The sequence below is a fragment of the Muscardinus avellanarius genome, assembly GCF_963383645.1.
Source record: "Muscardinus avellanarius genome assembly, chromosome: X".
Taxonomy (NCBI): domain Eukaryota; kingdom Metazoa; phylum Chordata; class Mammalia; order Rodentia; family Gliridae; genus Muscardinus; species Muscardinus avellanarius.
The window spans coordinates 103,619,400-103,647,242 of NC_137792.1; the positions used below are offsets into that span (position 1 = coordinate 103,619,400).

Consider the following 27,843-nt stretch of genomic DNA (forward strand, 5'->3'; position numbering starts at 1 on the left):
AGCACTTTTATAATTTAGCTAGTGCAGTTCCTCCACCTGATCCCCATTGGGATTATAAACCCCTAAGAGACTTTAGGCAAGAAATCACCTGTTATGTTTTGAGAGCACCAGGTAACTCTATAAATTATAAAAAACTGGATGTCATAGATTAAAGCCCCAATGAAAATTCCACAGCCTTCAGAGAGATCTCAAAAGGCTTTTATTAAATACACAATCCTGAGACTGAACTTCCTGAAAGGGTCTTTAATTCTAAATAATAAATTTCTCACCCAATTTGCCACAGACACTAAAACAGCCTCCTTCATCTTTTATAACCAAGACCAAGATATAGAGGGAAAGGATAAATAGGGAGGAAACACGGACCCAACAATTGGCTACTTTAAAGATCTTTGTGATGTATGCATGTATGCCTCTACCATCTTATACCTTATTAAGATGTATGACTACAATGCACCAATTAAAAAACCAAAAAATAAAACCATACTACAATATTTTTTATTAAAAAAAGATCTGACAGTTAACTCCAGGTTGCCCCACAAGGAGATCCTGCCCCAAGAAAACTGCCAGTCACTGTGGGAATCCTGAACACTGGTAAAGCAAATATCTGAAAGAGACAAAGGCCCCTGATAACCCTATCCTTTATGCAAAGGCCAGATTCCTGGGAGAAAGGCTGCTGAGGGCCAAAGGGATTTAAAATCACTTCACTCCAGTTGGCTCCCACATCAGAGATCGTATCAAAGGGATAGAACCCAGGAAACCTTGGGTCTGGAAAGTAGAACCTCAAATTTTCATTAAATTCATGACCTTCCCACTCTGTGCTAACTGTATATTGTGGATCCCTTTTTACTTCTGTATATCCTGCCAGGCAATGGGGGCGAATAGAATATTAACAAAATAGCATTTTATACCTCCTTTGTACAATTTTTACTTACGTCTAAATGTTCTAGCCCTCTCTTGTAAAGGAATATATCTCAAATGCTGGGAGCTTATTTGTTCTTCTCTCCTTACACACGATAAAAAATACCTCTTCATAGGTAAGGGACTCTGTAAAATTATAGTTTATCAAGCATGCCATCATCGTGCCCCAAAATAACCCCTAAGATACCAGGCCTTCCCTATTGGTTCAACCTATACAGAATACGGGCTCTTATCCAAGGGAAGACTAACAATTAGACTTTACAATTATCCTCTTTCAGAAGCTATAAATTCCTTTTGATCTTTATTGATACCTTCACAGGCTGAGTAAAAGCCTTTTCTACCTGGACAGAGTGTACACAGGATGTATCAAAGTTCCTACTCAAGATTATTCCCTGATTTAGATTGCCTAGGTACCTCTGCAGTGATAACTAACCTACATTTTTATGTCAAATCACCCTAGCAAGTGGAAAACTGAGAATTAAATACTTCCTCCATTCTCAACTTGGAGACCTTAAACTTCTGGTACGGTAAAAAGAGCTACCCAGACTTTAAAATGTATCTTAGGCAAGCTCTGTCAAGAAACTTCACTACCCTGTCTAGAACTTCCTCTGATAGCTCTTCTTAAAGTCTGGGTTGCTCTGAAGGTATGTATCTAGCTTAGCCCTTTCAGAATATTATATGCCAAGCCATTCTTATGCACTGACCTGATACTTGATACTGAAAACCTGGCATAACCAAATAGGTAACATTTCTGTCTCTATCAACTCCAACAGTCAATATGTGCCTATGGAAAAGAAGTAGGAGATAAAGCAGGCCAAGTGACATCTTTATATGGGTGCCAAGTTCTCATTAAGACTCAGAAAGATTCTAATTAACCCCTCTTGGAGGAGTTCCCTTTACTGTACTATTCTCTACCCCCAAAGCAAAAAATGTGCCCAATGTCACTAGCTGGAACTATCATATGTGAGTTAACCCCTGCTCATAGAATACAAATCTTGAATCTCAAGGTTAAACCACACCTATATGAAACAGCGAGCCCAAAGATTATTTAAATTACTTTTTAGAAAAGAAAAAGATGAGTAACCCTCCCATAAGTTCCTAGTTTTTAGCTGCCTTCCTTGAGAACTAGGCTATTTCTCTAGCTAAAAGTCACTTTACTTCTGGATAAGCTCATTAAACAGGTATCACAATTTAAGAAAAAGGCAGCCCAAGGCTGAGTTTCTTAAAGAAGGCTTGGACCTTGTTTACCTGATTCTGCCCTTCACAGACCTATTTTGTCTCATTACTCCTCTTTTCTCTTGCTCTTGGTCTCCTAAACTTGCTAATGAAATTTGTTTCCTTCTAGCTCCAGGCTATCAAAGTTTAAATAGGTCTTAGACAAAACTACCAACCCCTCTTCAATTGACACCAACTACTATGAGGCCCTGTGGACTGATCTGCCCTCCAAGAACATCTCTAGTTCCAACAGGCCCTGTTCTCACAGAGAGCAAAAGCCAAGAGGTCCTGACATGTTTATATCCCTATACAACTCGAAGAAGCTATAGAAGATGAACCCCTAAATGATTTCAGGGTCTCTTGAAGCAAGAATGTTAGGTAGTGAGACTGAAGATGAGAAGGGCAGGGAAAGGAATGGAACAGAGGATCAAGCCAGTTCTCATGAGAAGAGATAATGAAATTCACCACCAGCTTCAATTGCCATTTTAGACATCCCCACGTCCCTCCCCCAGGGTTTCACTTAGGCACACAGGGGGAAGGATAAGGGGGTATGCTTCGAACATGGTGGAAACAGCAAAAATGCACTAAGTTGTGGTGCTAAAGGAGATAGCTTCCTCCCCCAAATGCATATACATGGGGGAAAGGTTTTCAGAGAAAACAAATCCTATCAGGCAGAGAACTTGCTGTCGTTTTCCACTTGTGGAAGCAAACTGTTCCAGATCCTTTCTCTGGAATTTACTTTTTTTTATAAAAGCCTTCTCTTGAGCCTTCTCTTAATTGATTTTATTGATTTTGAGGTAACTATAAATAGAAATGTTTTCTGGATTTCTTTTTCAGTGGATTCATAGTATATAGAAAAGCAACTGATTTTTAAAAGATTTTTTGTGTGTCTTGCCACTTTGCTGAATTTTCAATAAGCTCTACAAAGTCTTTTGGTTGAGTTTTTGGGTCTTCTAAGTAGAGGATCATGCCATTTGAAAATAGAGAACATTTCAGTTTTTATTTGTATTCCTCTAGTTTCTTTCTCTTGTCTTATTGTTCTGACTAGAGTCTCGAGTACTATTTTGAAAAGAAGTGGTGATAATGGGAATTCATGTCTTGTTCCTGTTTTAAAGGGAATTTTCTCAATTTCTGCCATTTAATATGATGTTGTCTTTGAGCTTATTGTATATTACCTTTATGATACTGAGGTAAGTTCCTTCTATTTTGATTTCTGCAGTGTTTTTAATAATAATAATAATGGGTGTTGGATTTTGCCAAATGCCTTTTTAGCATCAATTGAGATTATCAGAGCTGTAGTAAACAAAAACAGCATGGTATTAACACAAAAACAGGCACATAGATCAATGGAACAGAATATAGAAGATACGGAAATAAATGCGCACACCTATAGCCAATTGATTTTTTTTGTGGGTCTGGGGATGGAACCCAGGGGCATTCTACCTCTGAGCTCTACCCACCAGCCCTATTTTTTAATCTTTTTTTTTCCTTTTTTTTATTGGTGCACTGTATTCATACATCATAGTGGGATACAAACTTTTGTAGACATACATGCACACATCGCCCAGTCAGCCCCCATCCAATCCCCACCCCATTCTCTCCCCATCCCTCCCTCCCATGCTTGGCTTAGTGGTTGACATCTAGTATTATAGCAATTTATCCAAAATTAAAAATGATATTCTCACATAACAGTTTCATTTGTCTGATACCAAGCTTTTGATGACTTAAAGATAACATTTCAATATTTCTGTTTACTTTCTTTCTTACCAGAGAATATTTTTTTTCTATTTTTTTAGGTGAAACTCTCATATATTTATATATTTATTTTTCAGAAAAAAATCTATCCTAATATGGAATATGGACTCTAGGTACCCAAAACGATCTTGAAAAAGAACAAAGCTAGAAGATATATATTTTCTGATTTCAAACCATATAAAGCTACAATAATTGAGACAGTGTAGTACTATTCTAAAGGCAGATATATAAACCATTGGAGTTAAATACAAGCCTAGAGCTAAGTTCTTCCCTATATTGTCAAGTTATTTTTGACAAGGTTTCCACGAACATTTGGTGGTGGAAAAAATAATCTTTTAACTAAATATTGTTGAAAAATAATAATTACATGGAAAAGAATAAAATTGGACCCTTACCTAATCCCATATACAAATATTAAATCAAAATAGTTAAAATACCTAAATATAAATCTTAAGACTATAAACTTTTAGGAGAAAATCTGGGTCATAAAACCTCACAACATTGAAATGGGCAGTGATTTCTTGGTTATGATTTCAATGGCACAGGCAACAGAAGAGTATACAAACTCCCTAAAAAATATTGTATATCCAAAGACAATGTAAACAGAGTTAACAGCTACTAATAGAATGGGATAAAATATTTCACAAATGCTATATCTGAAGGTATATTAATATTCCAACTAGAAATCCTAAAAATTAACAACAATAAAGGCAAACAATACCCTTTAGAGATAGGTAAAAGACTAACATAAATAATGAATCTCCACAGATAACCAATCTTAGTTGTCTGTTGGATGGAAAATCTTGTTTCTCTACTTCTGGTGTGTGTTACCTATTTCTTCTTTGTAGTTAATCTCTTTGAGTATTTTCTCTAGTGCTGGTTTTGAAGACATAAATTCCTTCAGTTTCTGTTTGTCATGGAAGCTTCTTATTTCTCCATCTAATTTGATAGAAAGTTTTGCTGGGTAGGAAATTTTTGGCTGGAAGTTGTTTTCTTTCAGAATTGGGAATATGTTACTCCAAGCTCTTCTGGCTCTCATGATTTGGTTTGGGAAGTCTGGAGTGATTCTAATTGGTTTGCCTCTGAATGTCACTTGGCCCTTTGCTTTTGTTGCCTTTAAGATTCTCTGCTTGGCTTCCACATTGGTCATTTTGACAATTGTGTGGCGTGGGGATCCTCTTCTCCGATCCTGTCTAAAGGGAGTTCTATAAGTTTCCTGTACCTATGTATCAACCTCTTGCTTTATGTCTGGAAAATTTTCTATTACTTCCTTGATGAGATTGTTGATCCCTTTGGTTTCACTTTCTTTTCCCTCCTCTATTCCAATTATTCTTAGGTTAGCTCTCTTAAAATGGGCCCATATTTCTTCAATATCAGATTCCTGCTGTCGGATATTTTTTTCTAGATTAGAAACTATGCGTTCATTTTTGGAATGATCATCTTCTAAGAGCGAGATTCTGTTCTCCATGTGTTCTAATCGGTTGTTTGTGCTTTGAATTGAGGCCTTTACTTCATTAATTGCATCCTTTATCTCCTTTTGGCTCTCTCTGAGTTCTTTTCAAAGCACCTCTATTATTTCTACAGTTATTTTCCTGATTTGCTCTTCTAGAAATGTCTGATTTTCTGTTTTATCGGGTTCTGATGTTTTGGGGTTGTGGGCATTCATTGCTCCAGTATTATTCCTCTTTCCCATGATTTCGGATGTTTGTGCCTTCTCTGGGTTCTTCCCTTCAGTCACTATGACTTCACTTAAGGTGTTCTGGATCTCAAGTCAGTAGTATCTCAGACCCCACTACTCCTTTACTGGGTTTTATCACAGAGTCTCCGACCCAGAGAGTCGATAGAGGCTGCTTTAGACTGTGGGGGGTGCCAGGTTGCACGTTCTCCTATGGTGTGATATCTCTGCCACTGCCCCTCCTCCACTGGGTCAAGTCCCAGGGAGTACAGTACTGGGATTTCTCCTCTGTGGCCCGCAATTTGACTCACTGTTCTTGAGTACGCAGATGTAGCTGTACTGGCTTCGCTGAATTCGCTGCTGCTGCCGCCGGTGGCAATATGGCGCCGCTGCTATGCCCTCGGCTATGAGGCTGGTGTATTTCTTCTTGGTTTTGATTTCCACTCTGAATCCCTGCAGCGTGTTCTGAGCTCAGCCACTGGGAACTTTAGATGCTCTCTGCGCCGAGAAATCCCGCCTGGCTTTTCTGCAGCGGCTCACCTCGGCTTGCTGTAGCCGTCCAGTGAACTCCCCGCTGCCGCCGTCAGTAAAGCGCTACTGCCACGTCTTTGGCTCTGTTCTCAGTCCGCTTTCTCTCTGGAGCCTGGTGATTTTTTTGTTTCTCTGGTGATGGTGTTTTCTGGCTATGAAAGGCGCTGATTTTGTGGTAATGGAGATTTCTCCATCGCCATCTTCCCAGAAGTTCTTAATGTTTTTTTTTTTTTTTTTTTTTTTTTTAAAGCAGGGTGTTGCTGAGTTGCAAAAGGCCTCACTAAGTAGCTGAGACTGGCTGTGAACCGCGATTCTCCTGTCTCAGCCTACCAAATGCCAGGATTATAAGCATGCACTGCCATACCTGGCTTAGAGATACCACTTTTGGAATTCTTTCCCAAGGAGCTGAAATCAGAATATTATAGTAATACATGCATATCTATGTGTATAGCGGCACAATTCATAAAAGCCAAATTATGGAACCAGCCTAATTGTCCATCAACAGATGAATGGATTACAAAATTATGGGATATACACACAATGGAATTCTGCTCAGCAATAAATAACAAAATTATATTATGTGATTTGCAAAAAGAATGGATGGAGCTGGAGAATATTATGTTAAGTGAGATTAGACAATCCCAGAGAGTGAAGGGTCATATGTTTTCTCTCATATGAGGAAGATAAGGGAATAATTGGGATACAAGAAAGACATTAGGTAACCGAGGAGAAACCCTGGTATAGCAAGGGAGGTAGTCTAGGGGAGGTTGGGGAGGGAGGGGAGGCTTAATGAAGGAAACACTTTCATTGACATTATGTACATATGTGATACCTGTGCCAAACTCAATATCTTGTATGGGGGAGGGAGGTAGCTGGAGGAAAGCTCACCAAGTTCTGTGTGCATACATGTCACTATCCCTATAAACTACATTATAATGTGAGACTATAATGCTCCAATAAAAGTGTTTAAAAAAGAAAAATAAATTTTCTTTTAGCCTCTGAGTCCAACAGCTATGCACCTAAAGCTCAAAGGAAGTTCCAATGTTTTCAAACACTTTTCTAAATTTACTGAGCACCAACTATGTATAAGATATTGTGCTAATCACTTTGTATATGCAAACATACCATATTTTTTCATCCTTGGAAGGTATATATTATTATCCCCACTTTTCAAGATCTAAGGTCTGAAGAGGTTGAGACTTGTTGAAAGTTACCTTTCTAGTATGGTGGAAACTTAGCTCAACCTCAGACTGTCTGATAATATTGTTCTTTTTTGCTATTATGTCAAAGTTCTCCCCTTCATATTGAGGTAGATCTATCATTAAGTCTACCCAAAATGAGTAATTATGTTTTGGTTATTAAACTGATTGCTACCCGCTTCACCAGCACTGTTTCAGTTGAGCTACTAGACCTGAGATAGCAGAGGTTCTGAGCCAGAATATGTTTATTTTGTACTGATTTCTAATTAGAATGGGATCTCCCTCTATCTACTGATGCATTTTACTTAATCATTTCACTATTATGAACTGAATGGGACTGGAACCAGGCAGCCTTCCAGAATGTAAAAAATCTGGATTTAGAAAAGAAGTCACTAAGAGAGAAGGGTTGCAGCTAAATGTGACTCTAGGTAAGCATGAGTACATGATTAGCCAAGACAAAATTTCAGGCAGATAGGCAAGTTCTAGAGTTGGGATTCAGAAGTAAAACATTACATATATACTTACCCTTTTACCCAGCATTCCACTTATGGGAATTTGTCATATATATACATCTATAGAAGTATGAAATGATGCTTGTACAACATTACACATTGTGTTGGATCAACATGATTGCTTATAATACCAAAATACTGAAACCCACCATTGTCCATCAATAGAAGCTTGGCTAGATACATTATTTATAATTAAATGAGTATATTACTTATAAATAAAAGGAATATGTATTCATACAATGGAAATGTTGTATAACTAGAAAAATGAGGACATTCCCTGTGATTACATTAAAGATTTTCAGTGTTATAGTTAAATATGTAATGTCCCCTAAAAAGCTCATTTATTAAGATTCAGAGTTGATATAATTAAGTAATGAGAATTGTAATCTCAGCAGTGGATAAATCCATCTTTGGGTGGTGGTCTGGGCTGGTATTGTGTGGCAGAAGAAGGTGGATCCCTGGGGCTGCAGCCTTGGTGATTATATATGGTTCCTCCTCTCCTCACTGTTTCTAGCCTTTTTAATGTGAGAGCAAAGTCTTGTGTTCTCCATATTTCCAATTCCCACTACCACCATGCTCTACTGTCCCTGGCCTCACATGGACTGAACTAAAAATATCCAAACTATGAGCAAATAAATCTTCCTTTCTCTAAATTGTAGGGTCAGTTGGTTTGAATATAACTATGAAGATGCCAACTAACACAAAAAATATATAATTAAGGTAAAGTGAAGAGTACAAAATAATTGTTCAAGAAAGCGAGAAGATAAGATCATTTATTTGTGTTTTCATAAATAAAAATATTCTGGAGAGTTACAAAAGAAGTTAATAAAACTAGCTAATTATGTAAATTGGATAGGTTAAAGAAAGACACAAATGATGCAGCGTGGGAATCAAAATTTTACTTTATTCTTTTTCATATTGTTTTCATTTTTAATCACATAGGGCTTTATTTGCATGGATTTTATTGCTAGAAAATACAGAGGGAGAGAAAGAGAATGAAAAACAAAATAAAGAATCAAGGTAGTTTGCTGTAATCCTATTTGTCTATTTTTGATTTTGTTTCTTATGTTTTGGGGTCTTCTCCAAAAATTTCTTGTCCATGGCATTTCCCCTAAAAACAGGAACAAGACAAGGATGTCCATTATCATCACTTCTCTTCAATATGGTACTTGAGACTCTAGCCAGAGCAATAAAGCAAGAAAAGGAAATCAGAGGAGTACAAATAGGAAAAGAAGAATTCAAACTTTCACTATTTGTAGATGACATGATACTATACTTAGAAGAACCAACAAACTCAACCAAAAGGCTTATAGAACTGATCAACAAATTCAGCAAAGTGTCTGGATAAAAAAAAAAAAACAACCTTAAAAAATTGGAAGCTTTTCTGTATACCAACCATAAATCCACTGAAAAAAATCCAGAAAACATTTCCACTCAGGATATCACACAAAAAATAAAATATTAGGAATAAGCTTAAACAAGAAGGTAAAAGTCCTCTATAAAAAAATTATAAAACATAGAAAATAGAAATCAAAAAAGAACTTAGAGATGGAAAGATTTTTCATGTTCATGGATAGGCAGAATAAATATCATCAAAATGTCCATACTTACAAAAGTGATCTACATATTCAGCTCAGTACCCATTAAATTACCAAGGTCATTCCTCACAGACATAGAAAAATAATCAGTCCTTAAATTTATTTGGAACAACAACAAAAAAAAACCCAGAATAGCCAAAGTAGTTCTCAGTAACAATAATAACAAAAAAATATCCAGGAGAAATCACAATACCTGACTTCAAACTATACTACAAAGCCATAGTAATAAAAACAGCATGGTACTGGCACAAAAGCTGATACATAGACCAATGGAGCAGAATAGAAGACTCAGAAAAAAGTCCACACACTTACAGCTAATTGATTTTTGACAAAGGGGCCAAAAAACATACACTGGAAAAAAGCCTGTTCAACAAACGGTATTGGTGAAACTGGTTAACCATATGCAGAAAATTGGAAATTAATCACACTTTATCACCCTGCACAAGAGCCAATTCAAGAAAGATCAAAGACTTGGAAATTAGACCAGAGACCTTAAGACTCCTTCAAGAGGGCATAGGTCAAACACTGCAACACATAGGCACAGATGAAACTTTCTCAAAGGCACAAGAAAATAAAATGTGGATCAGTACGTGGGATTGCATTAAACTGAAGAGCTTCTGTATAGCAAAGTTAACTATCAAGAACTTCAACTGAGAGACAACAGAATGGGTGAAGATTTTTGCCACCTTCTCCTTCAATAGAGGACCAATATCTAGACTGTACAGAAATCTCAAGAAACTCAGCATTAATAAAAAAAAATAACCCAGACAGGCGTGGTGGCACATGTTTGTAATCCCAGCACTTGGGAGGCTGAGACAGGAGGATCACACAGATTTGAAGCCAGCCTTAGCTACTTAGTGAGGCTCTGAACAACTTAGTGAGGCTCTCAGCAACTTAGTGAGGCCCTATTTCCAAATAATGTATACAATAGATCTGGTAGTATAGCCTGGAGGTAGAAAAGAATCTGGGTTCCACCCCCAACACCACAAATAAAAAAAAAGAAAACCCAATAAAAAACCACAAAAGCCAGGCATGGTGGAGCACATTTGTAATCCTCGTGCTTGGGAGGTTGAGACAGGAGGATTGCACGCTAGCCTCAGCTACTTAGTGAGGCTCTCAGCAACTTAGTGAGACCCTGTTTCCAAATAAAATATAAAATAGGTCTGGGAGTATAACCAGTAGAAAGCCCCTGGGTTCCACCACCAGTAACACATGCACCACACACACCCACACACAAGAAAAGAAATAACCCAATAAAAAATGGGCAAGTGAACTATATAGACACTTCACAAAAGAAGAAATGCAAGTGGCCAATGAATTCATGAAAAAATGCTTTACATCATTAACAATCAGAAAATGCAAATCAAAATTACCCTGAGATTTCACCTAACTACAACTAGAATGGCAATCAAAGCACAAACAACAAGAAATGCTGACAAGGATGTAGAGAAGTGGAAACTCTAATACATTGTTGGTGGGATTCTAAATTATTGTAACCACTTTGGAAAACAGTATGGAAGATCATCAGAAGAATGAGAATGAATTTACCATATGATCTAGCAATATCAGTCCTGGTTATCTACCCCCCAAAAATGGAAACCAAACTATCAAACTAATGCATGTGTATTTATGTTCATAACTGCATAATTCACCATAGCCAAAGTGTGGAACCAGCCAAGATGACCATCAACAGATGAATGGATTACAAATCTATGGGATATGTACACAATGGAATTTTATTCCATCATAAAGAAAAACAAAATTACATCATTTACAGGGAAATGGATGGAACTAGAAGACATTATGCTAAGTGAAATTAGTCAATCACAAAAAAGAAGAAATCAGATGTTCTCCCTAATATGGGGAAGCTAGGGAGAAAATGGGTCATAGGAGGAACTCTAGACAAAGAAGGACACTCTATAGATGAGCAAATAAGGCAAACTAACTGAGGGGATGGTAGGGGAAAGAGGGAAATTCTCTAATACACATGATGTACTTTTACAAGCATATCAATGTCAATCACTAAGCCAAACATGAGAAGGAGGGAGAGGGAAGGAATGGGCGGGAATTGGTTAAGGGTTAATTGGATGATGTGTGCATGTATGCCTCCACCATCTTATACCCCATTAAGATATATGGCTACAATGCACCAATAAAATTTTAAAAAATTCTTTTCCATGCCAATATATTAATGTATATCTCCTATGTATTATTATAGTAGTTTCATAGTCTCAGCTCTTATATTTAAGTCCTTTACTCATTTTTAATTGATTCTGTAACTATTGAGAGATAGAGTTTTAGTTTCATTCTTGCACATATGGTTACACAATTTTCCAAACATCATTTATTGAAAAGACAGTCCTTTCTTTCCTGTGTATTCATAACACCTTTGTGGAAAATCAGTTAAATTTATCAGCATGAATTTATTTCTAGGCTTTCTATTCTTTTCCATTGGTTTATGTGTCTATTTTTATGTCAATATCATGGTGTTTTGATTACTACAGGTTAGTAGTATATTTAGAAATCAGGTAACGTGATACCCCTAGTTTTATTCTATTCCAAGATTGTTTGGGTTATTCAGAGGCTTTATGATTCTATATGGATTTTAGAATTTTCTTTACTATGTCTTTTATTTTATTTTTATGTGGATCATATTGAAAATGGCACACATTCACACAGTGCTTGGTGCCCTCCCTCCGCCCCTGCTTCCCCTTCCCCCCTGCCAACAATGAGTGTCTGGGTTGACCGTGCTAATTCACACTTATACACATATTTGAATGCAACTCCTCCATTAATTAAGCTAAGCCTTCTTCCTCCATTATCTGGAGTCCCTCTGGTATTCCTAATACTCCCTAGTTTAGGCATATTAGAGAAAACATGTGTCTCTTCTCTTTTTGTGCTTGGGGTGGGACCCGGGCAGGCTAGACTCTTTCTTTACTATTTCTATGAAATATGCCCTTAGAATTTTTATGGAAATTCCATTGAAATTGCATATCACTGAGTAGTAAGGATATTTCCAGAACTGTGAGAAAATAAATCTTCCTCTAAAAGCAAAACGGAACCCCCCCAAAAAAAATCAATATTATTTATTCCAGTCCATGATCACAGGATATCTTTCCCCCTTAACAAAAAATGTTAATGACTCTGGGTAAGCTTGTATTGTGTTTTATGCAAAGTCTAACCTTGTAGTATGTGTTCGACTTCAATTTTCTCTGTAGATTTCACTAAGACCGACCCCAGGATGTCTGGAGGTTTACAGAGAAACAAAAAAATATGTTTGTTTTAGATACTGGAGATGGAACCCAAGGGCATTATACCTCTGAGCTACACCCTAAGCCCCATTTTTATTCTTTACTTTGAAACAGGCTGTCTGTAAACCACAATCCTCCTGTCTCAGGCTACCAAATGCTGGGATTACAAGCATGAGCCACCTGTGTGTTTTTATAAAGTATTTCAGTGTACAACTCATTGTGTGATTCATTTCTGCTATCATATCCATTTTCACAATAGTCCAGTTCTTTCAAATGGGAAATCCAGCGTCATAATGGTAAGTTGGATCAGTGGTTCAATCCACCTTCATCACCACCATTCTCACTTCACATTGCCTAGACCCAAGTAAACGGAGTACTCGTGCACACTCTCACCATTTAAATTAGCTTTACATCACTTATAAGTGAATGATCACACTTGATTAATTTTTTTCTGTGCTAGGGATCAAATCCAGGGACTCATGCATATACTAGGTAAATACCCTATCACTGAACCACTGAGCTACACCCCAGCTTCTTGATTCTTTTTATTTGAAGTTACTAACTTCAAAAAGTTTTAACAAATCAATATATGGGTAGAATAGCAAGTTATTCCATCTATTATATTCTACAGTAGATGTTAGTAACCCCTTCCGATTCTCAGGCCTATTTATCAAAGTTAAGCACTTGTTAATATTTTTACTTTTTCTTCTACTAAATGTTATTTGATTCATAACATATGACTACAATGCACCAATTTTAAAAAACAAAAATCAATGTAAAATAGCATTAAGATGGAAGGAAAAGTAAGGAGTCTCAAGGCCCTGGACCCAGAGCAGGGTCACGCAGGGCACGCCGGACCCCCGGAAGAACTGGGGCCCAGGGTCCTGTGACCCAGGCCCTGGGTGGGGTCACGCGAGGCACGCTGGAGCCCCAGAAAAACCAGGGAGCGGGTCGTAAGGCCCTGGGCCCAGGGCTGGGTCATGCAGGGCATGCTGGATCCCCCGAAGAACAGGGGCGCGGGTCACAAGGCTCTGGCCTCTGGGCGGGGGTCACGCGGGGCACGCAGGACCCCCAGGAGAATCGCGGCCCGGGCCACAGTGCTACCAAGTGCCTGATCCCACAACCTCCTCAAACCACACATACTGTCTTCTCTTATTAAAAAAAAAGGAAAAGAAAAATAAAAAGAAAAAAGAAAAGAAAAATATCAGAGAGGGGTCAAGATGGCCGCAGCGGCTGCCAGGATACTGGAGATGCAGACAAAACTTATCCAACTGAACTGGAACTTTTGGAAAAATTCCCCGCGAAGGAGGACTGCTTCTTCTCTACATCCTTAAACATCCTGGACATCACTTGTAAGGAGAGAGTTTAGCGGAGACCTAGGAGGAAGGCAATATTGGAAGTGGTCACTGTGATGGCAGTGGAGACTTGTATTCAGGAGAGGCAGAAATCTGATCCTACCAACCTTATATTCTGGAGAAATTACCCCAAATGTCGAAATACCGTCGCACATGCTTAGGAACACTGGACAACATGCAGACTGGAAAAAGAGCTTGGGAAATATTTGAAATGGTGGAGGCAGTGGCAATGGCAGCGGCCAGTACTCAGGGAAGGCAGAGATCTGATGCATTACACCTGGAACTTTTGAAGAAATAACCCCAGAGGCAGAATAATACTACCACGCACCCTCAGGAACGTGGGACAACCTGCTGGCTGGAGAGGGTGCTTGGATCGGAGCCTGCGGAGGGGTGAGGCCGGTGACGGGAACAGCAAAGCTGGGATTGGAGCCTGCTGTGAGGCAAGGCTGGTGCTGGTGCCTCCAAGGCCGGTATCAGAGCCTGCCGAGGGGTTAGGCTGGTGCCGGGGTCAGCGAGGCCAGGATTAGAGCCTGCCATGAGGCAAGGCGTGTGCTGGGGCCTCCGAGGCCAGGATTGGAGCCTGCCGATGAGTTAGGCTGGTGCTGGGGTCAGCAAGGCTGGGATTGGAGCCTGCCATGAGGCAAGGCTGGTTCTGGGGCCTCTGAGGCCTGGATTGGAGCCCACCGAGGGGTTAGGCCGGTGCCAGGGTCAGCGAGGCTGGGATCGGAGCCTGCCTTGAGGCAAGGCCAGTGCTGGGGCCTCCGAGACCAGGATCGGAGCCAGCTGGGGGGTTAGGCCAGTGCAGGGGCCAGCAAGGCCAGAATCGGGGCCTCCCATGAGGCAAGGCCAGTGTTGTAGCCAGCGAGATTGGGATCAGAGTCCTCCGGGTGGCCAAGCCACTACTGGGGCCGTCAAGAGTGGGATCGGAACTTGCAATGTGGCATGCACAGAGAAATATCACAGAAAATAAAAACCAGATGCTTCCCCTAATTAGAAATAACTAGGAGGAAAGGGGTAACAAAAGGAGGTCGAGTTATAGAAAGGGTCGTATAGCGAAGCAACTAAGGTGACCAATCAGAGGGTGTGGGATGGGGGAGGATGGAACCTCTTTAAAATTCATGAGGTACGTAAACAAATGTATCAAAGATAATCACCAATCAAGCATGGGGTCGAGGGAGGGGGAAGGAATTGGATGAGGGCTAATTGGATGATATGTGTTTGTATATCCTCTCAAGTCTTTTATTCCAATGTGATGTTTGATTACAATGCACCAATATAAAAAATAAAATAAAATAAAATAATAGAAAATAAAAATAAAAAGGAAAAATAAGAAAATATGTCAGTTCTGTTTATGAATTGGATAAATGACATAAGCACCAAAATTATGGTGAACTTCCATAGACACTAGTTGATTTTAACTTACCTATTCATACTATTCACCTTCACAATAAATATACTTCACTAGAGGAAGACAGCTTATTTTTCTTTTTAAGCCAACAGTTTGCAGATATGTAAAATAACCTACAAAACTATTTTGAAAAAAAAAGTTAAATGCTAACTTCCTTCTGACCTGTTTTATTGTGACCATGAACTATTTTAAAATCCTCAGAATCAATTTAAAATACCTAACAGTTGAATAATTTCATATAAAAATCCAGTTGTTTTCTAGATGGAACCCAAGGGCATTATACCTCTGAGCTACACCCCCTAGCTCTATTTTTCAGTTTTTTTTTTTGAAACAGGGTCTCACTAAGTTGCAAAGGGCCTCGCCAAGTAGCTGAGGCTGACCACGAACTGAGATCCACTGATCTCAGCCTCCTGAATGCTGGGATTACACGTGTGTGTGCCACTACACCTGGCTTAAAAATCCAGTTTTTTAACAGTCCTGTGAAAATCTGTAGTAGATTCTCTATCAACGCATAAATATGGAATGCAATAGAATAGTGACTGCCCTCTTTTGGTAAGACAAGCCATTTAATTTGTCACACTCCTTAACATTTCACTCATTTATATTATCTACTTAGTCTTTAAACATTTGAGTAATAATCCGTCTTCCACAATTATTTCTGTAGCTATTTATTGATTTGTTCCTTTAAATTATGATATATTCTTTCCTATCTATCATAGTTTCAGCTTTTAGAATCCACCTCTTGCCACATCATCCTTGTATTTGTCACATTACTTTAGGCTACTCTAGCTTATACTCTTGATATCATTAATTAGTATTTTAGCACCTCTGTTTCTTGTTTTACCCACAATAAATGATATCTTTTGACTTACTAATTTGGAGGATGAAGATATTAGTATCTTAGTATTCACACTCCTTCCCTTTGGTCCTCTTTCCTCCTGCTAGCTCTCACTGTCTGCATCTGTACTTTAACTTTTTCTCTGTCAAGGATGATGACAATCACATTTTCTTTTCAACTATAGTTTAGTCTGCTTGCTTTGAGGGTGGTTCTAAAGGCTGAACATCAATAAACAGTATTTGCCTTGTTTTGACAACTCTAATTTTCACTGTGAAGCCAATAATTACATTTCCTTTTATTATATTTTCTTTTCTGTGTATCTTTTATTTTCCTGGCATTTTTAATTGATTTTCTTTTTTTGCTCCATTAGTTTTAATCACAGCCTGGAGTTTTCCAGTCACTTTTCCAGTCCAATTTCATATTAAGTCCTATTTTTTCTTCAGTTCTCCCTACTGGGGTACTCCATGTTCTTGATCCAATTTTGACTGGCTACCTTTAAACTTGTTGCACAATTACTGGGGTTTGCCTTCACTGTTTCTTTAGGTTGAAGCTATTCTTTCTGTATTCCTTGTTTCCCTTTTTCTTTTATAATCTTCAAGTAACTTCTTAATAATGGGTATGTTAGTGGTAAATTTTTTGAATATCTATGTCAAGACAGCCTTTTCAACAAAAGGTGTTGTGAAAACTGGTTATTCATTTGCAGAAAAATAAAATTTAATCCCTACCTCCCATACTACACAAGAGTTAATTCAAGATGAATCAAAGACCTGGAAATTAAGCCAGAGACTTTGAAGTTATTAGAGGAGGGCATACGTCCAACACTCCAACATACAGGTACAGGTAGAAACTTCCTCAGTAAAAATTCCAAAGCACAGGAAATTAATGCAAAAATTAATAAATGGGCTGACATTAAATTAAAAAGTTTCTGTTCAGCAAAGGAAATCATTAACAACCTAAAGAGAGAGCCTATAGAGTGGGATCTTTGGCAGATGTTCCTCTGATAGAGGACTATTATCTAGAATATACAAATTACTTAGAAGACTCATCACTAAAAAACCCAGTCAAGAAATGGGCAATTGAACCAGACACTTCACAAAAGAAGAAATAGTAATGGTCAATAAATATATGAAAAAATGTTCAATATCTTTAGAACCTGGGAGATGCAAGTCAAAACTACATTGAAATTTCATTTAGCAATAGTAAATGGCAATAGTAAAGCATTCAAACAACAATAAATGCTGGTGATAATGTGGGCACTCTTCTACACTGTTGGTGGGATTGAAAATTAGTGAAGCTGCTATGAGGATCAGTGTGAAGATTCCTCAGAAAATTGAAAATGGATCTACCTTATGATCTGCCTATACCATTCTTGGGTATCTTTCCAAAAGAACTGAAATTAGAATATTATAATAATAATTCATATCCATGTTTATAGCAGCACAATTCACAATAGTCAACTTATGGAACCAACCTAGGTGTCCACCAACAGATGAATGAATTACATATTATGGGATATATACACAATGAGATTCTACTCAGCAATAAAGAAGAATAAAATTATGTCATTTACAGGAAAATAAATGAACCTGGAGAACATTATGTAAAGTGAGATTAGCCAGTCACAGAGAGAAGGGTCATATGTTCTTCCTCATATGTGGAAGCTAGGGAGTAATCGGAATGCAAGAGTGACCTCAGATAATGGAGGAGAAATCTGAGTAGAACAAGACTGGTGATCTAGGAGAGATTGGAGGGGGGAAGAGAGAAACAATGGAGACACTTCTATTGACATTAGTTACCTATATGTGAACATCAACATCAATCTCATTATTATGTATGGGGTAGGAGGAGTGGGGAGAGTGCTGGGGATTGAATGCTCATCAAGTGTTGTGTGCGTGTATTCTCACTAATGTACATAACATCAATGGAAATGTTTACATTTTTAATTTTTTCTACCTTGTCTTCTAATCCTTATCTTAAAATTATTTATTCTAGCAATTAAGGTTTTTTTTATTTATTGATGATTATATATATACATTATGAGACATCATAAATGTGACTGGGATTTCTACGTTAACAAAGATAGTCTGGAAATGGGTTTAATTGGGGGTGGTGGCTTTGGGCAAGTGTCGCGCGCAGTGACGACTCTTACACGATCTTCCTCAAGCAGTTTTATTACCCCAGGTTCTTGTACAGTTCCCGCAAATCTTCTTCCCGTAAATCTTCTCTTCTCTCTCTCTTCCCCCCAGAAATCTTCCCCTTATATAGAGCCCAACAGCCAATCAGCAGACTGTTCACGTGCACAACTCATGGCAACAGCCAGTCCATTGGCTGTTGCCCTATGGCATGCGGTGTTCCCGTGTATCTCATGCTCTTGTCGTCACTTCCTGAAAGCTGTTTACCACCTAAGTGCTCTGGGGAAGATTTCCGCTCAGCGCCATCTTAGCTCTCGGACTTACTGGCTGATGGGCGGGGCCCGTCACAGTTCCCCCTTTTTTGTTTTTTCAGACAGGAGAGGACAGAGGACTCAACCCCTGTATGTTTGGAAGGGGCTTCTAGGCCCACCACCTTTTGCCAGGGACGGGACAAGAATCAGTGGCAACCCGTATGCAGTTGAGCATGCCCTCCTCGGGATGCACCCTCCCGGGGTCCCGAGTGCAGTCCTAGCTGGCATCCTGTCATTAAGACTTTCCCATCGCCGCAAGCCATATTTGAGGGGATTGTCCCAACTCCATGGCTGCAAATGCCTGAGCTATGAGCACTTGATCTGTAGCGCGCTGACGGATTAGTTTTCTAAGACAGTAGAGACATAAGATACACAGTAAGACCAGACAAAGACCAAGAGCACCCAGTCCAGCCCACTCTTTTAAATGACGAGCTGCTTGTTGGATCCAGGACATCAAGGTGCGGGCCATCACCGGGTCAACTTGAGTAGTATTGGTTTTGATGATCTCCAACCGCAACCGTCTTGTCAAATTGTCAAATTTCGATGACCGGTTATCTGTAGGATATGCAGAAAGCTCGCAAGAAAGATTAGCGGCAATAAACGCATTATCATTAATCATGACAAGGGGAGCTAAATCCGTGCAACTGCCATTTATCCCACAAAGAAGCCACAGATCAAATAGGTTAGAATGAAAGGCCATGGTCAGGCTCTAATAAGTAAAATTATAACCTGCAAAAGTAGAATTTGCTCCTGTGCCAATTTTAGGGGAAAAAGGTAAAAGGATTAAGCGGGGAAGAACTTGAGCAGAATGACTCAAAGGCAATAGAAAAGAAAAAGCAGTCAAAAGCCCCCATTGTGGATCACTTCCTATCCTTGGAATTCCACAGTATCATGGTCCCCAAAAGAATCAGTCGATGGCTCATCATCCTTTTGTTTCACCAGACGAGTCAGCCGCTCTGGAACCCAGACAGGATCGGCGCCGTTCTGTGGAAACACACAAACAGAGCCTCTGGCCCATGTGAGCACTGGGTCAGGTCCCCTCCATTGCCCTGTGAGGGCATCCTTCCAACGCACGAAACCCTGGCTCGTACCCGAGGGGGCAAAATGACGATCGGCAGCAGTCTTGCCATTGACATCTAATTGCAAAAAATTCAAAGTAAAAAGGGCTAAGGATAGGCGCTGCTTCGGTTTCATATTGGTTCCAATTCCCTCTTTTTGTTTTATCAAGCATTCTTTAAGAGTACGATGGGCGCGTTCCACAATACCCTGTCCCTGAGGGTTGTACGGAAGGCCATGCTTTAGAGTTATTCCCATCTGTGAACAAAAAGATGTGAATTTTTGGGAAGTATAAGCCGGGCCATTATCAGTTTTTATTTCTTTAGGCATATTCCATGCTGCCCAGGCCTCAAGGCAATGATTGACGACGTCATGTGCCTTTTCCCCGGCATGAGCAGATGCATGAATAATTCCAGAGACAGTATCTATGGAAACATGGATATATTTCAATTTTCCAAATTCAGATATGTGAGTTACATCCATTTGCCAGAGATGTAGAGGGAGCAAGCCTCGTGGGCAAATGCCCACATGTGGGGGGTGTAAAAAAGGGGCACAGGCATTACAGGTTTTTACAATTTCCCGAGCCTGATGTCGAGGGATTTTAAATCGCTGTTGTAATGTTTTAGAATTTACATGATATTGACGGTGAAATGCCTGTGCCTGTTGCATTTGAGTAAGAGAAAAAATCATATGTATCTTGGTGAGTTTATCTACTAGATCATTTCCATATGTAATAGGGCCAGGTAATCCAGTATGTGCCCTAACGTGCTGGATAAAGAATGGTGTCTTTCTTAAATGTATATAAATCTGGATTTGGCTAGCCATAGAATGAATAGGAGTATGTAAAGAGAGTTGACCCGCGCATTCAAGCGATCTAACCAGATTAACCACATATTGTGAATCTGATAATAAATTGAAAGGAGAAGAAACTCTCTTAAAAATTTCTAAAACAATATTTAATTCAACCAGTTGTGGAGAGGTATGTGAATATTGGATGATAACAGGATCGCTTCCCTCTATTAGGTAGGCCCCCACACCAGTTTTGGATCCATCAGTAAAAATGTTAATTGCATTAGCTACAGGTTTGTTTTTAGTGACCAATGGGAAAATGAGAGGATGTTCCAGAACAAAAGGTAACAATGGATCTTTGGGAAGATGATTGTCTATTTCACCACTGAAAGAGCACATAAGTATAGCCCAATCATCAATAGTGGCTACCAGCGTTTGTACTTGCAGAGCAGTGTACGGTACCACCAGCTTATCGGGCGTTCTGCCAAAGTGTTGGATGCACTGCTGAATGGCTTTAAGGGCAAGGCTTGCTACACTGGTGGGATAATATTCAACTACCTTTTGAGGGGAGACTTTGGGGTGAATCCAAAGAAGGGGTCCTTGTTGCCAAAGAACACTAGTAGGCTGTTTTTCAGTGGCCAGGATACAAGCCCATAATGGCTGTCCAGGGGTCACTCGACGGAGAGACGCTTTCGTAAGTGCTTGTTCTACTAATTGTAACGCATGGCGGGCCTCATCGGTAAGGACGCGAGGAGAATCTAATTGAGGATTGCCTACGAGCAGATTATATAAAGGTTTCAAGGCATGGTTAGGAATTTGTAAAAAGGGTCGAACCCAATTAATGTCTCCCAACAGTTTTTGGAAATCATTGAGGGTTTTTAATTGATCAGTGCGGATGATTAATTTTTGAGGCAGGACTGCATGGGGGAGAACAATGTTGCCAAGAAAGTGTATATTTTCTCCTCTTTGTACCTTTTCTGAGGCGATGAATAATTGATGAGTTTCCAAAATCTTTACAAGGTGACAATAAGCCTCCTCAAGTATGGAGGGATTTTTTGTGGTTAACAAAATGTCATCCATGTAATGAATACACCGAATTTCTGGAAATTTGGTTTTTACGGGCTCAAGAGCACTATTTACATATAATTGACAGAGGGTAGGGCTATTGGCCATTCCTTGTGGGAGGACCACCCATTCATATCTACTGTCAATTTCCTCTTGATTAATAGAGGGAACAGTAAAAGCAAAACGAGGAGTATCCGCAGGATTTAAAGGGATGGAGAAAAAACAATCTTTTATATCTATGCTGATAAGTGGCCACTCCTTCGGAATAGCAGAGAGGAGTGGAAGCCCTCGTTGGACTGGCCCCATAATCTGCATTTGGCTATTTATGGCTCGGAGGTCGTGTAATAACCTCCATTTTCCAGATTTTTTCTTTATCACAAAAATCGGGGTATTCCAAGGAGAGGTGGATGGCCGGATATGGCCTAACTGTAATTGCTCTTGTACTAATTTCCTTGTTACTTCAAGCTTTTCACGGGAGAGAGGCCACTGAGGAACCCATACTGGATCTCCCGTCTTCCAGGTAATGGGAATTGCCTCCTCAGTGGCTACTGCACAAAACCCAGTTCCTCGCGACCACTCTTTTCTTTAGTAGGAATTGGGCTTTTACGTCCCTGGAGGTGTTTTCCCAGCCCGTAGGAAGGGTGGTAGCCCTGGCGAAGGAGAATATTATGGGCTTGGGGGAAATAAGATGTATTTTGTAAGGAATATCCCATGTCCACTAATAAATCTCTTCCCCAGAGGGAAACTGGCAGCTCCAGCACATAGGGTTCAAACTGCCCCTTATGTCCCTCCTGATCTTTCCAATGTAAAGCCCTAGCACTGAGGTCAGGGGTTTTAGCATAACCCAAACCTCTAAGTTCTCCGGTAGCCTTTTGAGTGGGCCATGAAGATGACCAATCTTTACAGGCGATGACACTTTTATCTGCCCCAGTATCTAAAAGTCCTAGGATTTGCTTGCCTTCCACGTCCAAGGTTATCAAGGGACGAGTTCCCATATCAAAGGCAAGAGATATTAACTCATTTCCTGAAGAACCGAACCCACCAATACCGCGTCGTCCCTCTGCTGAAGGAAACATACCATGTAGACTGGGAAGCAAAAGTAACTGTGCCACTCTATCCCCAGGGGAAATGGCAACGATACCCCGGGGCGCTGAAACCATCACTTTGATAATACCGGTATAATCCTCATCTATAACCCCCGGATGGACTACAAGTCCTTTCATGGTAGAGGAAGACCTTCCAAAAAGTAAGCCAACAGAATTAGGTGGCAGAGGACCTTGAAAATCTGTTTCAATAATTTGAACCCCCATTTGTGGCGTTAATACCAGCCTGGAGGTGGCACAGAGGTCCAATCCTGCCGAACCTGGAGTGGCTCGCCGGACTGTTCCGGAGGCTGTAAATTGGGCCACTGAGGTGGCTGTGTCTCCATGGCCCCATACACCTGAGGGTTCCCATATTTTTGTGGGCCCTGGGAACGAGGGCCCGCCCTCCCGTTTTTTGTCTGAGTATTTGATGATTGCTTTCCAGTATAGGGCAAGGGGTTGCCATCGATATCTTTAACCGAACAGCACTCAAAAGTAGGATGCCTTCCTTTTCTACATCGACGACAATACTCAGGAGGAGAAGGATAAGATTGGGACGCCCTACACTTAGGACAATCTCGTTTTAAGTGTCCTGTCGCTCCACAGGAAAAACAATTGCCATTTTTGGTACTATTCTTACTTTGTTGTCCGGAGGCCTGTATAATGGCTGCAGCAAGTCCTGAATTGGTTAAGGGTCCTCCGAGTTCCCTGCACACCTTCATCCACACCTCTAGGCCTTTATGTTTGTAAGGAGTGATGGCCTGTCTGCATTCTTTAGTGCATTGCTCATAGACCAATTGTTTAATGAGCGGCATGGCCGCGTCAGAATCCCCAAAAATTCTTCCCGCAGCCTCTACTAGACGGGCAACGAAGTCTGAAAAGGGTTCAGTCAATCCTTGAGTAATCTTTGTAAGGTTACCAGATACCTCTCCTTTGTTAGGGAGGGCCTTCCAGGCCTGGGTAGCGAGTCTGTTGATTTGTTCATACACCTGTTGTGGATACCCAAGCTGTTGATTAGCAAATCGTCCTTGGCCCATCAGCATGTCTATATCCCAGGCTGAATTTCCTGCTGCTCGATTACGTGCAGCTTGTTCAGTGGCATATTCTATATAATAAGCTTTCCAATCCAAATATTGGCCAGGATTTAAGGTGGCCCTAACCAAATTTTGCCAGTCTCCTGGGGTCATGGCATAGCGATGTAAACTCTCTATTATTGCTATAGTGAAAGCAGCTGACGACCCATATGTGCGAACTGACTCTGCGAGATGCTTAACTATTTTAAAGTCCAAAGGCTCATGATAACGATTTCCCCCCTCCTGCAGCTGGAAAACTGGGAAAGCTTGATTTGCTAAAAAAATTCCCGCATCTCTCCACATCTGACTACTAAAAGAGACACCTTCTCCTGCTCTGGGCGCAGAAGGGTTATACGGAGGAGGCGAAATTTCCTCTTTAATCAGTTCAAAAGCTTTCACTTGTTTACAAATGGCCTCTAATTCCTCCTCAGATTCATCCTCCCCCTCTGACTCTGAATCCTCCTCACTGGCCACTTTAGAGGAAGTTGAACGTTCCTCTTTTACACCGTCTAAAGCTGCCTGGCCCTCCTGCACAAATCTTCTAAAGCGCCTTTCTTCCAAACAGGCACGAATCAGCCGACAAAGCGGCCGAGTCCCTCCTGTGACAATACCTTGTTCTTCGGCGCGTTCTACGTCTCTTCCCAATTTATCCCAGCTTGCTAAAGAAAGATTCCCTGATACTGTAAACCATGGCGCTACCCTATCTATTTGTTCGAGAAAATCTTGTATTGTCTTGTCCCTAAGCTTTAGGCCTCTACTTTTCAACAAAGCTTTCAATGCTTTATGCAATGGGTGAGATGGACTATTTCCCATCTTGTCGAATCAGGACCAGCCCGATTCTCTAACTTACTTACACTAAAAAATATCCTCCTTAATGGAGCCCCCTTTGATCGGGGAAAATACAGCGCTGTTCCTCGCTTTTCCGCGAGCCTCGCTTATCCGCGAGCCTTATTTACTAAATATCCTCCTTAATGGAGCCCCCTTTGATCGGGGAAAATAACCCTCCGTAAACGGAGCCTCCTCCTCCCTTTTCGGAGTCAAGGAGTACTTACCAGCCGGCTGCCCTGGACTGCCGAGGTTCTGATCAAAGCGAAGGTCCCCGTACGGGCCAACCACTTGTCGCGCGCAGTGACGACTCTTACACGATCTTCCTCAAGCAGTTTTATTACCCCAGGTTCTTGTACAGTTCCCGCAAATCTTCTTCCCGTAAATCTTCTCTTCTCTCTCTCTTCCCCCCAGAAATCTTCCCCTTATATAGAGCCCAACAGCCAATCAGCAGACTGTTCACGTGCACAACTCATGGCAACAGCCAGTCCATTGGCTGTTGCCCTATGGCATGCGGTGTTCCCGTGTATCTCATGCTCTTGTCGTCACTTCCTGAAAGCTGTTTACCACCTAAGTGCTCTGGGGAAGATTTCCGCTCAGCGCCATCTTAGCTCTCGGACTTACTGGCTGATGGGCGGGGCCCGTCACAGGCAAGGTGCCAGGAATGTCTTAAATGTTAGGACAATCTTTTCTTTGAGTATTTCCAATTTCCTTTAGTACAAGTACTGAATATCAATGTCTAATGCTTAGACATTTGCCCATCAACTGCGTATGTACCAGCTTCCAATTCTTTACCCCAGCATGTACCTCTCTGTTGTTTTTTTGTTTAAATCCCAATAATCTCTTGTATTCATTTTGTTTGTTTGAATCAAGACATGCTGATTCCATCTCAGCTCTCTCTTTCTATATATTTTAAGATGCAGCTTCCTTATGCCCTGCATAACAATGTAACCGAGCTGCTTTTCAGCTTCCAGAAATTTATGGATTATGCACTAAAAAACCACCTAATCAGTCTCTTTTATATTACTGGTTTATACTTTTCTTATTTCTTTATTATCATTTTAAGGAGTCTAAAGAGGGAAAAGAAACATGCATGATTAGTTGGCCAACTTTCATAGAAATTTGTTTAGTGATTAAAATATAAACTCCAGAGTAAGATTTCCTGGATTCAAGCCATTTCTAATTTGCTAGCAGTATGCTCTGCTCAAGTTATTTAATCTTTTTATTTCATCATCTGTAAATCAGGGATAATATTATTATAGCTGTCTCATCAAGTTGATGAGAACATTAAATGAATTAATTCTGAAAAGCAGTTTGAATATACCTTGCATACAGTATGAGGCATATAAGTGTTTGCTAATATTGTTGGTGTCACACCTCTATTTCTTATGAAATCATCGTTTTTATTAATGTTATTTTATCACACAAAATACATGTGCATTAGAAAAAAATCAGATAATACAGAGGAGAGAAAATAAAAACCACTGGAAATCCAATATCTAGAGATGTCTTTTCTTAGGATTTGAGCATTTTCCTCCAGGTCTTTTCATTAACTCTGACCTGATTTTAGTTTGCCCTGGCCAGTCTGGCTACTAACAGCTGTTACTCATTCTCCTATTTTAGAACATGCCTCACCCTTCAGACTTGACACTTGGCAGCTTTGTCCTGGTTGTAGCCTTGGCTCCTCTTGAAAAGCATTCTAATTCTCTATCCTGCCTTAGGCCATCTTTGGTACACCTGCTTCTAACCTAATAGTGCCCCTTTGTGTATAGCTGTAATGGTGTCACCCGAGTCCTGGTCGTCAAGTGTTGAAGATACTCCTTCTGGAATCTCTAAGAGTCCACTGGAATTTGCTAGGCCAGGCTTAACAAACAAGCTATCAGAGGTCAAGGGAGAGTTTCTGGTCTCATTAGGTCTGCACACACAACTAAGAGCACTGGCTCTGCAGGTGTGCCTGCAGTTAAGGTTTTTGTGGGAGTGCTTTTTTTTCTTTCTAAACAACAGAGTTTTCTGGCTTTCTCATACAAATCAGAAACTTCTTGGACACTTGGGCTTTGTGTTTTATAGGTGAAATGGAACGGATAGATTTATTTCCTGGCTCATGGAGGAGGCAGAGAGTTTACTAATCTTGAGTGTAAAGAGACAATCTCCAGCTGGACGTGGTGGTGCACACTTGTAATCCCAGCATTGGGAGGCTGAGACAGGAGGATCGCGGTTCGCGGACAGCCACAGCTACTTTGTGAGGCTCTTTGAAACTCAGTGAGAGCCTGTTCCAAATTAAAGAATAAAAAAAAATAGTGCTGGCAGTGTATCTTGGAGGTAGAATGCTCCTGGGTTCCATTCCCAGTACTGGAGAGAGAGAGAGAGAGAGAAAGAGAGAGAGAGAGAGAGAGAGAGAGGGAGGGAGGGAGGGAGGGAGGGAGGGAGAGAGAGAGAGAGAGAGAGAGAGAGAGAGAGAGAGAGAGAGAGAGAGAGAGAAAATATTCCTTTGATGGGCTTTTGTGGGGAAGAGTCTTTGTGGGTTTTACACTCATGTGGTTTTAGATTTTACCTTTCCCCAAAGAGGAGAAGGAAAGTCAGTCAACAGATGACAGAGTTCTGACTGCTAAGCTTAGCCCTGTCCTCGAAAGGTACCGTGTGTTGCACATAATTCCAGGCAGGCTGGCTTGCCAACCCTGTGCTCAATGAATCCGCCCAACTGCTGAAGTTGGCAGCTATCTGGCTAAACTAGTGACTATTATGTGGCTAGTCAGCCAGCTGGCTTCCTAAATATGCCTACTGCCTAGTATGCAATGGCCCAAAAGAGACCCACACCACAAGATTTAGGATGAGACCATATGTATAGGAGGAACATGCCCCTTACCATGTCATAGCTCATGCCAACAGGCATTATTATGTTTTATTCACTTGTCGAGGCATAATATTCACTTATTGAGGCACAAAGCCTGAGGCCACTAGGAATAGAAGTGGCCTGGCTAACAATTTCCCCTCCCTTTCCCTTGTTCTATCCCTGGGTACTCTAACTACCTAAAAGACTATATATAAGAAGGCACATCCAAGGAGATCCAGGTAATGGTGTACTCCAAGGCATCAAAAATATTTTCACCTGGGTTTTGTATAAATAAGCCTAGCTATTACTATTGCTACTGTTATTACTATTACTTTTGCTTCTATTACTACTACTACTATTGCTACTACAGATGTTATAGTTTGGTGTTTACCATGGGTCTTTTTTATACAACATATAGAAATAAG

The 27,843-nt window shown here is 40.4% G+C and overlaps 1 pseudogene across 1 annotated transcript in view; it reads left to right on the forward strand.

Moving 5' to 3' along the window:
• The window catches only part of LOC308279008 (eukaryotic translation initiation factor 3 subunit J-like), a 60,651-nt pseudogene that overhangs the window by 3,361 nt on the left and 29,447 nt on the right, over nucleotides 1-27,843 (forward strand). The window contains exon 2 of the transcript in view: nucleotides 27,133-27,218. The product of the transcript in view is annotated as a eukaryotic translation initiation factor 3 subunit J-like (transcript). The remainder of the gene's footprint in view (nucleotides 1-27,132; nucleotides 27,219-27,843) is intronic.